The sequence below is a fragment of the Alligator sinensis genome, unplaced genomic scaffold, assembly GCF_000455745.1.
Source record: "Alligator sinensis unplaced genomic scaffold, ASM45574v1 scaffold499_1, whole genome shotgun sequence".
NCBI classification, from domain to species: domain Eukaryota; kingdom Metazoa; phylum Chordata; order Crocodylia; family Alligatoridae; genus Alligator; species Alligator sinensis.
In genome coordinates, this window is record NW_005841864.1 from 1,875,959 (window position 1) to 1,893,654 (window position 17,696).

Consider the following 17,696-nt stretch of genomic DNA (forward strand, 5'->3'; position numbering starts at 1 on the left):
GCATTTAAGGGCTAGAAAATTCTGATTCAGAGACTGTACCCATAACTCCCAAGCTCAATAGTTAGTGAGCCTCTCTCTTCTCGGTAGCTAGTGATGTCCCATGCCTCCAAGAACTTGTCCAGTCACTTTTTTGAATCTGGCTAAACTGTCAGCTTCCACAACATCTGGTGGCAATGAGTTCCACACTTTAAATACACTGTGTGACAAAGAGCTTCCTTCTGTTAGTTTTAAATGTATACCTATTCATTTCATGACCCCTAGTCTTGTACTGTGAGAGAGGGATTTATTATTTGCTCTATTCACGTCACCATTTAGTGTTTTGTGAACCCTTATGCCCCCCTCCCCATATCAAGCATCTATTTTTCTAAACTGAATAGGCCTGTCTTAGCCTATAGTCTCTCCTCTCATGAAAGCTTCCCCATACCATTGATCATCTTTGTTGCTCTGTAGCTTCTCTAGTTCTTCTATATTCTTCTTGGGGTGTGAGGACCAAACCTGGGCAAAGTATTCTAAGTGCAGATGCACAATGGATTTATAAAAGGGCGTAATGATACTTTTTGTTTGTTTGTTTACAGTCCCCTAATTGCTAACGTTTTAAACTCTCCACAGTGACTCCTAGCTCTCTTTCCTATGTGATAACAGCTAATGTAGAGCCCATTGCAGGTCAAAAATAACCAAAACTATACCTGCACATTTGTATAACTTCACACTTACCTACATTAAATTTCATCTCCCATTTAATTTCTCATTCAGTCAATAGTGCCAGATTCTTCTGTAGTTCCTCACAGTTCACCACAGTCTTTATCACTTTGAATAATTTGGGGTTATACACATATTTGGCTATCTCACTATTCACCCCCTTTTTCAAATCATTAATGAATATATTAAACAGCACTAGTCTGAATACAGATCCCTGGGGAACCTGCTGTTCACTTCTTTCAGTCCCCAAAACTGACCATTTATGCTCACCTTTTGTTTTCTATAAGACTATTTCTAGTCAGTGAATGAACCTTCCCTGTAATCCCATGACTACCTATTTCATTAAAATGGGGGACCTTGTGAAAGGCTTTTTGGAAGTCCAGATGTTCTACTATGTCAACTGGATCACCCTGATCCACCTGCTTATCGACACCCTCAAAGAACTCTGAATACTGATTAGGAAATGGTGTGAGATATGGATAGGTTTGACCTTCAGAATGAATTTGCTGAACAGTAGCCTACACAATTCAACAGAGAAGGAAGTGCCTGTACATCAGCAGTGGGCAAAATATGGCCCACAAACTGGAGGCCATTCTATCCAGCCTGCAGGGCCCCTAAAAATTTTAGAAAATTAATATTCATCTGCCCTTGGTTCCTGTCAAAAATGACAGGAACCAAGGGCAGTAGGACCCAGGGGAAGCCCCAGCTGGGGCTTCTGGCCTGGGGCCATGTGGCTGCCCTGAGTCGCAACTGCAGGTAAGAGGTAAGGGTTGGGGGAGAGCAGGGGAGGACCCCGGGCAGGGAAGGAGCCCAGAGAAAAGTGACCTGGGGAAAAGCTGTGTGTGGGCAGGAGAAAAGCAGCCCCTCACCCGCCCTATGGCTGGTGCCCTGTGCTGCAGCCCCTCGCAGCCCAGAGGGGGCTGCCTGTGCCTGCTCCAGACAGCCCTGCAGGCTGCGAGTGGCTGCAGCATGGGGTGCCAGCCACGGGGCACGGGTGGGACCGCTTTTCCTCGTGCTCAGCTTTTCCCCAGGCTCCTTCCCCCCCCCGTGGCCAGTGCCCCACACTCCAGCCGCCTGCAGCCCATGCAGGGCTGTCCGGAGCTGGCACAGGCAGCCCCAGGCAGGCTGCAAGCGGCTGCACAGCGGGGCTCCAGGCACAGAGTGGGGATGGATGGAGGGGCGCTTTTTTCCCCCCCCCCCTCCACCCCATGCTCAGCACCACCTGGTGACCCAGCTCCACTGCCAGCCTGGGCTCCACACTGGTTCCGGGCTCACCCATCAGGGCTGCACGTGGTGACAGCAGCTGCAGCCCCCCTGCTTGCCGCACCAGGCAGTGTTTGCCACTGTCACCTCTGGGCTGTCCAGCGTGCGAGCTCTGGTCGGGCAGCAGCAGCCAACGCTGCCCAGCATGGCAAGCTGGGGGGCCACAGCTGCTGCCACCGATGGGTGAGCCCAGAGCTGGCTTGGAGCCCAGGCTGGCAGCAGGGCTGGGTAAGCTGGTGCTGAGCATGGGGAAAAGTGGCCCCTCTCTTGCCCATGGCCAACGCCCCTTGCTGTAGCTGCTTGCAGCCTGCGTGGGGCTGTCCCTGCTCCAGACAGCCCTGCCTGGGCTGCGAGTGCCTGCAGCAGGGAGCGCCGGCCATGGGGCGGTCGAGGGGATGCTTTTCCCCGTGCTCAGCACCAGCTTCTTCCCTGCCAGCGAGCAGGGGGTTGGGGCTGTGCGCTGCCCCCCGCCTGTACCACGGGGCTGGGGGGCACTGGGAGTGAGTGGGTGGGGAGCCACTGGGTGCACGGGGCCTGCACTGGTGCCCCAGGGCCAGTACCAGCGGGGTCCAGAGCAGGATGGCAGAAGCGCGGGGTCCCAGCTGCCAGGGGCTCTGCGGAGCTGGGCCAGCTCCCCCCTCCCTGCTGGTGTGTCCCAGCCCGGCTCCACAGACCCCTGCCAGCCTGTGCCCCACTTTGGGCCCCACCGGTGCTGGCCCTGGGACATTGGTCCCAAGACATTGGGTCATTGGTCCCAAATTTGGTGACCATGGGGCGGGGCACCTGTCAAGGGGCGGGGCTACCCATGAGGCCCTCGACAGCCTACCAAAACTGGGTAAGCGGTCCTCCACCTGAAATTCTTGCCCGCCCCTGCTGTAGATGGATTCAGAGGGGTGAAGAATGGACTAGGAAAGCTCTTTGCATCAGTATTTGGAATGGAGATGGACAGGAAAAGATGGTATTTGGCAAGGCCAGAAAAAAGGTTGTTGTAGTAATTTATTTAAAAGAAGAAAATGTGGAGGATTGACTTTCCTTTGTGGATAAGAAAGGAAAGCCTGTATCTTAGAAAGGAAAGGCTGCATCTTAGAGGTCTTATTTAGAAAAAAATCTTCAAGACTTTGGCTATAGTCTGGGGCTAGGTACAGACATTACACTTTTACCAGTATAAGTAATCAGAGACCAGTCTATACCCATAACAGAACCGAAGTTCAGTGCACAAAACCAGCCTATAACTATGACAGAACAGAAGTGTGGTGCACACAGACTGGCTTAAAAATGGTGGAACCCAGTCTAAGATTTCCCCCACATCCCTCACCAAAGGGCAAAGGTGTTCTGTTCACTACAGATCAACTGTAAACTAAAAGGTGATGGTGTCTGTACAGAGTGAGGGGAAGGTTGGAAGGATTTTTTTTTTCTCTAAATGAGGTTGAGCTTCAGCTGAATTCAGAACATCCATGGGTATGTCATGCACCAAGATTTTTAGCTTGGATGGAGGGAGATAGGTCTGGCATACAGGTAAATCTCTGAGCTGTTTCTATAGAGGTGGGATGTGATTTTAAATGGATGAAATTACCAAATATCAGGTATGCACAGGAATCCTACAGGGCCTCCAAGAAAGCAGGTGGGAGAATGAGTAAGGCCCTCAGAAGGAATGATTAGACTGGCGGGGTACAGCCAGGAGAGGATAGTCAGAAGTCAAGAGAGGAAAGGTTCTTATAAGAGCAGTTGACTGTGTCTAAAGTGGTTGAAACTTCAAGGAGGAGGTTGGAGAAGTGAATCTGAAAATTGCCAAGGAAAAAGATATTAGACTTTAGCAAGAGCATTTTTAATTGAGTGCAAGAGATGAGAGAGACTGGGGGAAGGGAACTCCAGATGAGTCATACACAAAGTATTCTGGGATCTTAGAGATAAAAGGGAAACTGGGTGTTGATTGGAGAGGCACATGGGGGTCAGTGGTCGATTTTAAGATCACAGAGACTAAAGAATGTAGAGTTCTCAAACTGATTTAAAAAAAAAAAAAAAAAAGCAATTTTTCCGCAAAGTGCACTTTTGAATTCTTACTAAAGAGACGTCATCAACTTTAAACACGGTTCATCTTAAACCAATTAAACTATTACTGCTGAAGGGATCCACAGGTATGGCCTTATAAATTAAAAAATTAGAGCAACATCTTTCAGTTTTTGTACGTTTTACGGCACTGTTGTGCGAAATTGGTTTTGCTCTGTCCTATTCATGTGTCAGTGATTTTTTTTTTTTTCTCTCCAATTGGGGCAGCACCCTGGGGTGCCTTGAAATCCTTTCAGGAGTTCCATGGGATACTGCATAATGTTAGGTGTGCAAACACGATTCGGAAGATAAATGCAGAGATTTCAAATAGGGATCCATAGTGTTGAAAACATTTTGCTGTGTTCTTTCAAAGTTCTTTCCACCACAGAATTGCTCTAGTATTTTTTTCCTGTAGTCAAACGAAAAAGTGAAAAGTAAGAGTTGACATTTTCTGAGGGGTTCCTTGAGTCTAAAAAGATTGAACCACTGCTCTGTCTTTCACAAAGCATCATAGAGACTGGGGACAGGCATAAGTCCTGAATCTTGTTGGCTACTGAAAATTGACAGGATTTCTAGCTGACAGTGTCATTTAAGTGCATCTTTATCTAGAAGAACTTGTTCAGCTGGAAAAAAAAAAAAAAAAAAAAAAAAGGATGCCTCCCTCCCTGACATGATTTTTCCATCTGCTCTGTTACACAAGTGCTGCTGTTAACTGTTGAGGTATCAGCACACATCAGAGCACTTCAGCCTGGCAAACAACATTAATTCAATAGACCAGGCAGTTGGGGTAACTGCATGTTCTGGAATGTTAAAATCAAACTGAGGATAGGGGTTTTGACAGGGTAGGGAAGGGTCTGGGGGGGGGGGGGGGGGGGGGGCGTGTTCTCCACGGGGGGGGGTGGTCTGGCCTACTTCTCCTAAGGTGAACTTTTACTTGAAGATAAACTAAAGTTACTTTTAATTAGTAACTGATCAGTGTGCAAGATTGAACTACTCAGACACTCGACATACTTAAAAATACATTATTCCTCCGCTTTCTTGCCAATCTTCTCATTATGGGATTTAGGCTTGTGCTATCACACCTGTACCAACAGCTTCAAACTTCTGTGAATTTAGAGCTTGCATTGCCATCGTGTTTGTCAGGTAAACCTGGAATCTTTTAAATTTTGACCTGGCAAGCTACCTTATCAAATTCTAAGACTGCTTAAACAGTTTTAAGTTCTTTTACTTGTTTTTAAACACGTTTTCTGACAAAAGTTGGAACTGTTATTGTTTGTTAATAATGAGCTTTTTGTGTTTAAAATGTATTGCACACACAGCAGAATGGAAGAAACATCAGCATTAGCTATTCCATTACTATAACATGCTGTGCCAGTTTTGATTCACTGAAGTTCTACTAACATTCTTAAGACTTTCTAACCAGAGTTTTGCCAGAAATGGCATAATATTTATCATGTATGTAAATCAGACTTGCAGTGTACAAAAGGGATTTTTAAGCTTTGAAGTATTTGGGCTTTCTATAAAAATATATTGAATGGTGGTGCCAAAAAAGGGGCAGGATCTAAACATTCATAGAGGATGAGGTAGAAGTAAGTGGTAACAGAAAATTTGAGATCTTCAAAGAAAAGTAACTGCAGGGAAGGAGACTTAGTCTTGAGGATCTTCTGTTTTATTTAGAAATGAATGAAGACCTACAAAATCCAGTTTATCCTCAAAACAAGGGGTTGCACATGACATTTCCCATAGAAGTGCCAGTTGTTGTCATAAAATAAGTAGAGCTATATAAAAAAAAAAAAAAAATTTTGGATTTTCATTTTGAAAGTAAACTTGCTTCCAGTTCCTAGCAAGCTTCATTAAACCTTCATGTTTGCACTAAACTGTAAATTGATGAACAATTTCAGATGGAGTCTTCTGAGAAACATCTAGTTCATACTAGCATAGAGGCATGCCCAGAAAAATTGAATGTAGATACTAGTATAGTTCTTCCTATTCTCTAGGGCTGCATGAAGCTTTGGTAGCTGATTTGCTTCAGCAGAGATTTGGCCTGATTTGGGGACCGAATCTCCAAATCCAAATTGAATTGGAAGACCAAGTAAAAGCTCCGAATCAATTCGAAGCTTTTCCAAATCGATTTGGATGCTACAGAAAGAAATTTCCCGATTCGGAGATTCGGCCATAGACAAGCATCTGACACTGCTGCCTGCAGCTGGTAAGTCCATTGGGGTTGGGGGAGCAGGCAAGGAAAGGGCATGGGGGGAGGGAGGGATTGGGGCTGAGGCTGGGACAAGTAGCCCAGCTGGGGAGGGGGGTTGCTAGCTGGGCAAGTGGCAGCAGGGAAGAGCCCCCGTGGCTCCCCCCGCTGGGGCAGAGGCATGCACAGCGGGAAAAGCCACTGGAGAAGCCCCAATGGCTGTCCTGCCCAGCCCCATCCCCTGCCTGGCCCCAGCCTAGTCCCAATACTTTAAAAAACAAACAAACAAACAAAACCCCCCATGCTCACCAGCTCTGGCAGTGGCGATTGGGGCCTCTGAGGGCTCATGACAGAGCGCTGCTATGCAGTGTGGGGCAGCAGGCATCGCACCCCCCTTGGCACCTGTGCGGCAGCTGCCCCATGGCGCAGGTGCAGCATGGCTCAGCAGGGCGCTGCGCACTGCCTGGGAGTTGGGACAGCTCCAGCAGTCAGCTGGAGCCCAGTAGTGCTCGGCCCCAGCTCCCAGACAATGTGTGGCGCCATTCTGAGCTGCACTACATCTGTGCAATGGGGCAACTGCTGTATGGGTGCCAAGCTGGGAGGGTAGGGGGGAGGAGATGATCCCTGCTGCACTGCACTGTGTGGGTGGGTGGGTTCTGCCATGAGCTCCCAGAGGCCCCAATCACCACTCTTGCAAGTAGTGAGTGCAGGGCTTTTTTTTTCTTTTTTTCTTTTTTTTTTTTTTTTTTTTTTTTTTTTTTTTAAAGTGCTGGGGCCAGGCGGGGGATGGGACTGGGCAGGGCAACCGTGGGGGCTTCTCCTATGACTTCCCCTGCCCAGGGAGTCGGGCATTGCCAGAGGAGCTGTGGCAGAACCTGCAGCCACCCGGCTGTGCCTGCCTCTCCCTGGCCAATCTGAATCTTTGAATCGGTGCCGAATCGTCCAAAACTGATTTGGCCAAATCAATTCGGGACAGCGATCTGAATTGAATCACTATTCTCCGAATCGAATATGTCCCTATTCGCACAGGCCTACTATTGTCCTATTTTTGATGTATCCAAAATCCCAAATGATTTACTAGTTCCCATATTCCTTCATTTTTGGAAAGCAGAAATATTTCAAACTAAGTTTCCATCCTTCCACGTGGCTTTTGTTTTGAGGTTTCTATTGTTTGGTTTGTTTTGTTTTGTTTTGTTGTTTTGTTTTGTTTTGTGTTTGCTTTTGTTCAGCAGATTGTGAAATGTGAAACCATGCAAAGTGAGCATGCTGGCAAGATCCACTTACAATTCCAGTAAGCTGAAGTTTTGGATTTAAGAGAAAATTTTATAGGAGACAGGATTTCCACATAGTACCAAGCCCTTGCCATAGTGCAAATAAAACACTGTCCTATTGATGTGCAACTCTAGCCTGCACACCAGTATTCATTTAAGCTTTCATTTTCACAAATATACCCTCCTTACTGAAATGCAAGATGACCCTGAATATAAGATGGACACGCCTAATAATTAGAGTATTAAATGTATAAATGTTATTGCTTTACCGGTGTAGAATCTAATTATATGAGTGTCTTGAATTCATTCCCCTCTCTCTGCTGCACCAGGTAAATTAGTGCCTGGGAGGGTCAGGTGGCCCTCTTGCCCTCTGCCCCCACAACTTCTTTCCCCTGCAGCCTTCCTGTCTTCCACTTCGACTTTACTGTCAGACCCTGCTCAGGCTCTGTACAGTGCAAACGTGAGCTGCATGTGACTAAAGGAGGGGTGGGAACAGAGAAGAGAGCAGGCACTGAGGAGACTGCTGCTTGTCTGACTGCCCCCAACCCTGTCTGTTGCAAATTTCAGGACATATACTCCATAAACATAAAGGCTGGATAGGCATCTGGCTGGTGTCATCTGACCCCAGCACTCTTTTCTGCCTAGGCAGGGGTCGGACTCGACCTGTTGAGGTCCCTTCTGACCCTAGCATCTATGAATCTATGAAATATACTTTATAAATAGTACAAACTGTGCATGATATTAGTTCAGAACCAAAAGGTTCATGACTTTTATAAAATAGTTCATTGAGCTGGACCACAGCAGAGTTGACAGCATTTCAAGCCATGGTGACCCCAGAGCTCAACACTGCTTAGTGTGCGTGTGTACACACGCCAGATTACACCCTTCCCCACCCCCCAGCAAAGGAGCGATGTGCTAATTAGCCCCCACCATGAATGGACCTGGATGTTCTTGTCATAAGTCCTGGGACCCTCCAACAATAGATGGCAGGGTCACATTAATCACATATGAGAGGCTGAGAGAGAAGGCAACACCCTTTCAGCTACATAAAAGTCTGGTGATGTTTGCCAGATATTTAAGGCTTGTGGAGAAACAGAAATAATTGGAAATGGGAAAGAAATGCTCAGCTGTGGGAGTGAAATGGAAATCAAAATGCATTTGTTGTAGTGGTTCACCATGACTTGAGAAAAAATTGATGCTGAGGGAGACTGAGCACAATGGGCACTGCATCTTATTCAGATGGGCTGCCCTAACCTAGCCTTGTGGTAGGTTTCCATTGGTATGCTTGCCCAGTATGGGCCACGTGCTTTATGGGCATGTTCAACATGGGCTTCATTCAGTCAGCTTCATAGTTGGTTTCCTTGGCTGAGCACATGCTGCTTTTAGCATCAGTTTAATGATAGCTAAGGTATTTAATGGGAGGGGTTACTGATATGCAAATTTAAGGCAAGGGTTTTTTTTCTATGCTGATTAGAAGAAAAACCTCATCTTGTATTTGAGTAAATATGGTACCATCGCATCATCTTTACATCAACTGTTTTATAAATGATAAAGCAAAGAAGATAAGTTGCTTTCCCAACACCATGAGGCAAGTCGGTATCAAAGTTCTAGTTTCTTATATGGCTCCCATCAGTATTTTTGAGCTTTGATTAGTATTTGAAAGTTCTCAACACCTAACCTTGTGGTGTGACTGTACCCCTCTTTCTAAATAAATCGCAAGTGAATGTAATATTTGATACTTTTATTTACTGAATATTATTCATAGAGTACTAGATAGTAATATAGATACATTGCAAGTTGCTAGGTTTTACTCCCTTTAAATCCAGAATTGTTTGACCCTATGTTTCTCAATCAGGTGTCAGTTTCTGATATTTACTTAGGTCATACTTTAGAGGACAGCCTCCATATCTATACATAAAGTATTAGCCACTTGAATCTTCAAACTTTAACTATTAATCATCAAAATGACAGATTCTTGCTGGACTGAACCAAGTAGCTGTAAATTAAGGATGCTGTGTTTTTAACCAGTGCCTTAAAGTTATAAATCTTTTTTGCATGTGCCCTGTAAACTTAATATACTTGTTCTAGATGGCATGTTTAGAGGCAAAGGACATGACGGATATAAGAATGTAGGCAGCAGAATATTATTGCATAGCTTTTGTCTTGCTGAAACCTCTGTTGTAATGAAGTAGTAACATAGTGTTTTTATAGTCAGACACAAAATAACACAAAGTTTTATCAAAGGTAAACAAGATCTAATGCTGGGCCCTGATGACTTCAATTATGGTAGGTGATAAGGGCTTTTCTAATGGTGTGTGTGCGTGTACTCCTTCAACATCCGGAAAATATGCACATTATTTTATACTATACGGAGGTCATGCCTCAAGGTGTACCAAAGTTTAACTTTTTTTCATTTGATCCTAGCTTTATGTTTAAATACTGACTGATACGCACCAGATCTAGTTAAGTAATGCTTTTTACATCCGCTAAGAAATGGGTTGAAAAAATCTTGGTGACCAAGTACACAGGAGACGCATTGTAATTCCTAGGTTGTACTGACACCTGGTGGCAGTTTAGTAGTTTTCTTTCAGACAACCTGTAGAACTGTTGCTATATTCTTATTATAGTGTTAGTCATGTAGCCATGATGAACCTGATGAAGAATGTCTTGCATTTGAAAGTTTGTCTAACTCTATCCCAACTCTGTCCCAGTTGGTCCAGTAAAAGAGCTTATCCTTCCCTCTTGTGAAATTTTTATTTCATTGTTTGGGCAAAGAGCCCCAGATAGTCGATTAGGGTCAAGGGTAACCAGCTTTTTTCAGAGTTCTCTAAACTTCACATATTTAACAAAATTGGCCTGAAAATGAACATAGATCAAGGGCCTCCCAAGACACCCAACTCCAAAATGACCAGAATGTTTTTAAATGATTGGTACATGTCATGGGTGCATACTGTACAGGTAGAGAGCTCTGGCACTGGTGGGGTTGAAAGAGATAAAGGGGGTAGTTTTTACATCTGCAGGCCTCCAGAGATGTCTGTAGCTATGGGGATGGCTTCTGAGCTTGAGGAGTTCCCCCTTTCCTTTAGAATTTGAGATTTTGGGATTATCTGTTACCCTTGTGGCCCCAGCAGCAGGTATGTAAAGCTTCTTCCTCCCATATTGTGTTCCAGTGGGAAGCAAGAACTTGGAGACTCCTGTGTGATGCTGTCTTTTCTTCACACCTCAACTTATTGCCCTACTGAAAAGGCATCTATTATTGCCTAGATCAAGTTCCTTTAGCTTTGTTTTTTATTAATACCAATATTTTACCTTTTAGGTGAATATCTTGGTTTAATCTAATACAATATTCTAGAGGGAAAACTACCCAAAAAACAAAGCAAAACAAAAAAAAGTATGGTATTCCCCTCAAGAGTTATATGGGTTCCTCATCTGTTCTAGATATCACCAGTCATGAGCATTTCTCGCTATCTTTGCCTGGTAAGACCACTGAAACAGTTTCTTTTGGGTGCTGATTTACTACGTCCACCCTTATCACAAGGTTAGATTACTGCAACAAATGCTACAGGAAACTATACTTTTCAGACCTGTTTGAACTTTTAGAGAACAGAAAGCAAGTGTTCACTAAAGAAATGAGTGCTATGTTAGGTGTACAGTGCACCTGTGCTTTGTGATATGCAGAATTTCAGCAAGATATTTAAAGTGTTACTTTAAATCTATTAGGGCCTTATTACACGTTGCGCTTTGAGCTGCTCAAATTTTGATTGGCTTTAGTGCTAGCTTGAGTTTGGGTAGTGACACCTTATGGCTAAAAGCCTCTAACTTTTCCCCTACCTGCACAGCTGTGACTTGCCACTAAAGGGCTGGCCAGCAGGGGCCTGACTAGGAGCAGTGGCTGTGAGGTGCCACTACAAGGCTGGTGAGCCAGGATGGGCTTCTATCTGTGCTCTAGATAGGGATGTGAGAGAGAGGGGTTGGGTGGGTGGAGGACAGGAAAGTGAACCTGGGAGCCAGAGACTTAATGGGATGGGGGGGTTCAGATGGTGTGGCATATCCCATAACTGGAGAAAATACATTGTGTTAGTAAAGCTTTTAGTGTCTTTTTAATATGCCAGGGGGCTAGTGCTATATTGTTTAATATCAAAGCAAAACCAAACATGACTATTGGAATGTGCACTGAGTTACTAGATTATATATAAAGTTTTTTAAACAACACAACAAACTGGGCAAAAAATAGTCAAAAGATGCTGTTATTGCTTCTGCAGTTATTATAGATAAATATATGTCTCTTATTCAGATTCATAAAACAAAATCTAGCCTTCTTGAACATTTTGCCTCCAATGCTTCACTGTCAGTCATTTTTAAATCTGAGTTAGTATTACCACACCTGAGTTAAGGTTCTTAACTAGAGCTAAAAACAATCTGCAGAACTGTGAAATAGAGAACGGCTAACAGACTGCAACACCGCAGAAGAAAAGATAGTTTGAATAGTAGAACATTAAGACCATTAAAAAAAGAAGGTCATTAACACTTCTGAAAAAGGGAGAGATTTTCAGGTATCGGAGAGGCGATAATGAGCCTTGGATTCAATAGACCCTCTCAGCACTGCTGGATAGACATGCTGCTGCCTGTCTCATACAGTTGGTGGAGCAGGGATCAAATGGGGGTTCATCTATACCACTGCACCTTCCCTCCCTGCGATGCAGTCATGGGAGGGGACCTCCTCGATTTGCTAAGCTCAGTTTCCTGCTAGTGTGGGCAGCCACATTATGTGCTCATTTATCTAGTTCCATATTAAAGTCATCTATGTTGTCTGCCTCTCGGCACATGCCCCTGATAGGAGATTGTTCCAGAGCCACACTCCTCTAAGGCTTCCAAATAAGTACGGTTGTGCCCACATTCTTCTAACTGGGCATTCTAAGTTGTTATGCTTAATCTTTTTTGAAATGTGGAATTTTTCTTGGGAAATTGCATAACAGATGTTATAGGTATTGTTTGTGTTCCATATCCCCTCCCCTCCACTTGATTTTTAAGGCACTTATGGAAACTGCCATTAATATGGTGAATTCTCTTTTGTTTGCAGGCACAGCTTCATCAAGAGATAGGAGTGAGCTGATGTGGTCAGAAATACAACTGTAAAACTGCCTGATGTCTTCTAAAGATGTTGCAGCTAAATGATCTTGTGAACTTCCCCTTCTAATTCCTATGCAATGCACAGACAAAAGGACAAAATTTGGACTCTTGGAAAATTTGCCAAAGACTTTTATGATAAATAAATGTGCAGTGTTTTATTTCTCTGCTGATGTGATATATGGATATTTCCTGTAGTTAGTGATGAAGTCTGAACTTGGTCTGTTGATTTGTCATCCATTTGTGGAAGCTCTGAGTGACAGGTATTGTAAACATCCTACACTCTCAGCTGTGGAAAATGAGGAAGCTGGGAGAAGGCTGTTTACTCTTCCTGCCTTAGATAGCAGCTAGAGGGAAGAGGATGGATAGTATTGTAAGTTCAAATTTATCACTATTCTGATAGTGTTGACTCTACTTGTAAAAAACTTGTGTTTTGCATCTTACATTACTGTGTTGGTAAATTAGTAATAGCCATACATAGTGATGTGACATTTTAATTAAAAAGAGTAATGATGTAAACCATAAAAAGGGATGGGTGTGCTATTAATATGCTTCAAATGCATTGTTGGCATGAGACAGAGCTGAGCATGGCAGTAGCGCAGCAGGGCACCATGAACCTGATGTCTGTGTTTGTAAATGGTTGGTTTAGACAATGGCTCTGAAAGTAATGGAAAACCAAGTTATTACTCTGTTTATAAGTGATGCTAATTAGAAGTTCCAGTTTGGGGGATCAAACATTTATTAGGCATGAAACGTTCTTAAAAGCAATACATTTTGTGCTGCTTTTTTATTTAACTCCTTGTTTCTGAGCCCTTAGGGTTCACATTTCCATGAACCTGAGGGCCAAAAACTTTGTTTTCAGGTAAGGGTTGAGATTATCCTAAATAATCTGTTGGATTCCATTAGCAGATGCTTCAAACCAAACCTCAAATATCATAAAACTTACAATTAAAACAAAGGTGTTGCCAACCCAAATGAGTCCTATATTTCTCTCCAAACTAACTGAGTTTTATTATAGAAGAGACATGAATGTCTTTTAGCTTATTTTTTCAATTTAGAGCTGCCTTCTCTGCCACTGATTATAGTGCTTTTTCTTGTCCTTTGGCCTGGCCATTCTTATCTTTCATTCCTTGTGCTATTGGCTAAGTAGGGCTATATCATTTTTGTATTTTAGAAAAAGAAATGAAGAAAGTGGTGGTTTGCCCACTTCACTATTCTCCTGCCATGGCCCAAATCTGAGTCATGCCGATTGCAGCAGATTGCTGATGTTTGCAGAAGCAGGTACAGAAAAAAATATAAGCAGATGTCATATTTTGAGTGGGATCACTTGTGCTGGATGTGTCCCAGCACAGCTGATCCACTTCATTGGTGTCCCCAAACATTGCTGGTCCCATTGTATCCTCAGGGTCAGGCTCCTGCCACTTCAGGGGCCTGGTCCGCCAGGACAACGGCCACAGATGCTGTACCCCAAGTCAGGGTTTATGTCTGCAAGCAGGGGATCCCCAGTGAGGGTTCCCTATTTGCAGGCATATGCCCCAGTGCAGGGTGCAGAGACATATATCACAGGGATCTCCTGCAGGGGATTCCCAGGACACCTGTCTGAAAGTGTGAAATAACTGCTTGCAAACTGTGCCCCAAGACATGGTGCATTAAGAACCATACACCCTGGGAATTCCTCTCTAGGGGGATCCCAGGGCATGTAGGATCGGGCCCCTGAAGCCTCAGGAGCACTTCTCTAGGGTGTCTGGAGAGTGCAGGCAACTCTGGGTTGCCCACTGTTCCCTGCCATAAGCAAACATGTGTCAGCCATGAAAAGGTGACCCAAACCCATGACTAGGAATTTGTGTGCTTATGAATTGTTCCCTTTGGTTACTGATATCCCTACACTTAATGAAGGGGGGCATGACAGGAGAGTGGATTGGGCTACTCTCCAATCCAAAGGCAAAACTTGGCCTCCTTTTCTCCTCTTGATCTCTACTTGACTTCCCTGGGTAGAGGGCAGTTACAGTTCTTTCCAGTTCCCTCAACTCACTGAAAAAGCCTTCACAAAAGAGTATTGAAATTTTAATTGACTAATGGGTTTTGGATCAGGCCCGTAGAAAAGAGATCTCGGTAGCTATTGCAGGACACTTGCTTGTAGGAAGTCTTAAGCTTCAGACACCAGCTTTATCACGTGCCCATTGCATTGAGATGACCCACAGCAGCTTGTTCCTGATGATCCTTTCTGCTCTCTGTGGCAAAATAGTTCTTATTTGTTCAAATAACATTGTTTAGTGTGACTGGAATTAGGGAGAAAAGAACATCCCTTGCTTAATTTCCTAATTTTCAAACTTAGCATAAGGGGGAATTTTACAACACTTAAACTGAAGGCATAAAGAGCTTCAGAAGGTGGTGAAGCAAAAGCATATTTTTGAGCTGTAGTCCCATTTCGGCAATTACTCAACAACCAGCTTTGGTGATAAAGTGTCTGCTTGTGAGACAAGAGAGTGTATGGGAGTCCTTGGATGGAGCTGTTTGTTGTTCAAAGGTTGCAGCCTGACCTTGGGGTTTCCAAGTGAAATATTAGCAAAACATCCTATAAAAATTTCAAAGGGTTTTAGTGAAAGAAATGGGAATCAGTTTGGTGGCTTGCTTGTCATAAGAGCCTCTTTCCCCCTGGGTTAACTTTGTAAGTGTAAACATTGCTGGTGGTAAAATGAAAGAGAGCATTCCTTCTCTAAGATTGTCCTTGAAGCTTTTGTTCAATATCAGGGTTTTGTTTTGGTTGGGTTTTTTTTAAATGCAGTAAATTGTTGTTATGGGTGGTTGTAATTGTGTTTCTATGTGTATGAGAGAGAAAGTTTAGAGATTGTGAAACTTTTTTGAATCTTTTGAAGTCCTTTGTACTTTTGAAGACCCCTGTCTTCAAAACAAATATTTCTTTGCTTTCATTCCAAGAAATTAAATCCTAACAACTTTTGTCAGAATTATCAATGAAAATCTGTGCTGGAAATTAAGAGATGTTCCATTTGAAGTGCACATTTTAATTTTTTGAGTCTGGAAGGCATGTATAAAATACTTCTCTGGATCAGATCAACATCCGATCTTTGAACATCTAAATGTAGATTTGGAAAGTGTAAGTTCACTTACAACTAATTGTGTCCCTTTAAGCAACTTCAAGGCGAACTTTTAGGTTGTGTAAAACTTTCTGTTTCCTGGATAACTTTTTAAAAATTTCCTCTTGTAAGCTGACCCTTTGCTAGAACGTTTTTAATTAAGCAGGAGGGAAAAGCTGAAGTGTCTTGTACTCTTGTGTGAAATTTTGGTTTCAGTAACACTGGGCTCCTTCCAAGACCTACTTAACTACAGTAAGCTTTTGTTTCCTTATTTTGCTTTGGTTATAAGGAAGTTATTGTGAATTAAATGGAGATAGTTGTGGGCTTTTTTTTATCGGGATCACTTAGAAGATGCTTTGTAGCAAATGGGTTACATACCAGGTAAACTTAAACTTCTGCAATCTGTGACAACAGAGTGAACCAAAAAAGTGTTCACTTCATTAGGGCAGTAAAATGCTTACATCACATCTTTATCTATGCAAGAGAGGGTGCACGTGTGACTGTTGCATGAGCCTTACCTTTTGAAGTACTTTATTTGTTTTAAGTTAGAGGTCCAGGTCTGCCTTTTCATAATATAGCATTCTTGGAAACATCTTAGGTAGAATTTGGTCTAATTGATCTTGTTGTAAAGGTAGTGAACAGGTACTTCAGAGATGGGTTCTAATCCTGATTCTGCCACAGCTACTCTTCCATGACACTCAGCAAGCTGTCTGTGCTTCAGTTTTTAACCGTAGAAGGTGATCCTCTTATCTTGCAGGGTCCAGTAAGCCCAGAACCCTGTGATACTACTTTTTACTAAAATAACTTTTCAGAGTGGTCCCATATTCTTGAAAATATGTCACAACCTTGCTTCCTTGATTTCCCTCCAAAATCCCATATGTCTCCTAGCTTAGCACCTTTATGTACTTAGGATGTGGCCCTAAATACTCTTTTTCTAGTAGTGCTATTTCACCCTTTTATGTGCTTGAAGGCCTTTAAAACCTCACACAGCTTTAACCACAAGTTTTGGCAGTTTAGATTTTGCATAGCTGTCTGCCCTAGTCTTCCCTTTGTGCATGGTCAGAAGGCTATGCTATGGTGACATGCAAGAGAATTCTTCCAGCACGTGCACAAAAGCATGCATATTTTAGTTGCAGAAAGGCAGGGAAGTGTTTGAAGGACAGCAGCCCTTCCATCTCTAGCCCTGTAGCCTGATGGCTAGGGCATTTGGCCAAGGAGGAAGAAGCTACCTAGAGGAAGAAGTTGCCTAGAGGCCCTCTTTACCTAGAGGATGTTTGATCCTGTGCCTGCCACTTTCTAGCAAAACTCTCTAACTATCAGGCCAGAGGCAAGGCCAGTGGTGCTCAATCTATTGGTCCTGTAGGCCAGATGAGTGGTGTTGGGCTGCTTTGCAGACCAGATCAAAGCCCTCACACCAGGATCAGGCCTTGGGGTCCCATACTACCCCCACCCTGCCCTGTGTGTCATGCTGGGGATTCGCACCACCTCCACCCATCCCTGTTTCAGGACTGGACACTTGGGACCTGCACCACCCTCACCCGGCCCCACATGCTGTGATTGGGCCCCGTGCCATCCTGAGCATCCAGTATAACACTTGGGGCCAGATGATATGATACCAGGAGTTGAGCATCCTTGGGTTAGGTACAGTATTTGCCAGATCTCTGCTGACCCACTGGGCAGCCAAGAAGAAAAGATATTTGGGGCCAGGAGGAGGAAACTAAGACAGGAGGGTAGCTCAGTTATATGGATGTTGCCCTAACAGGGAAGAAGTCCCAGGCCCCAAAGGGTCAGAAGTTATCCAAATGCACTTTATCGAATGAATTAATTTATAAGTGTGAGATGCAGTGGGTCAGTGGAAAGAGGAGAACTGGGAAGTGCTGAAGATTGGAGTGTAGTTAGAGTAGCCTTTGTAGTGGCCCCAGACATACTTTTAGACTGCTCTAAATGTATGTCTCTCACTTTCAAGGTAGGACTGCAGTTTGTGGAGGCATACCTAAGTTAGCT

The 17,696-nt window shown here is 43.8% G+C and overlaps 1 long non-coding RNA gene across 1 annotated transcript in view; it reads left to right on the top strand.

The window, feature by feature from the left end:
- LOC112552131 overlaps window positions 1-12,764 on the top strand; it is a 47,011-nt gene extending 34,247 nt beyond the window's left edge. The window contains exon 2 of the long non-coding RNA XR_003096491.1: window positions 12,551-12,764. This is a non-coding gene — a long non-coding RNA (uncharacterized LOC112552131). The remainder of the gene's footprint in view (window positions 1-12,550) is intronic.
- Window positions 12,765-17,696: the final 4,932 nt, after the last annotated feature.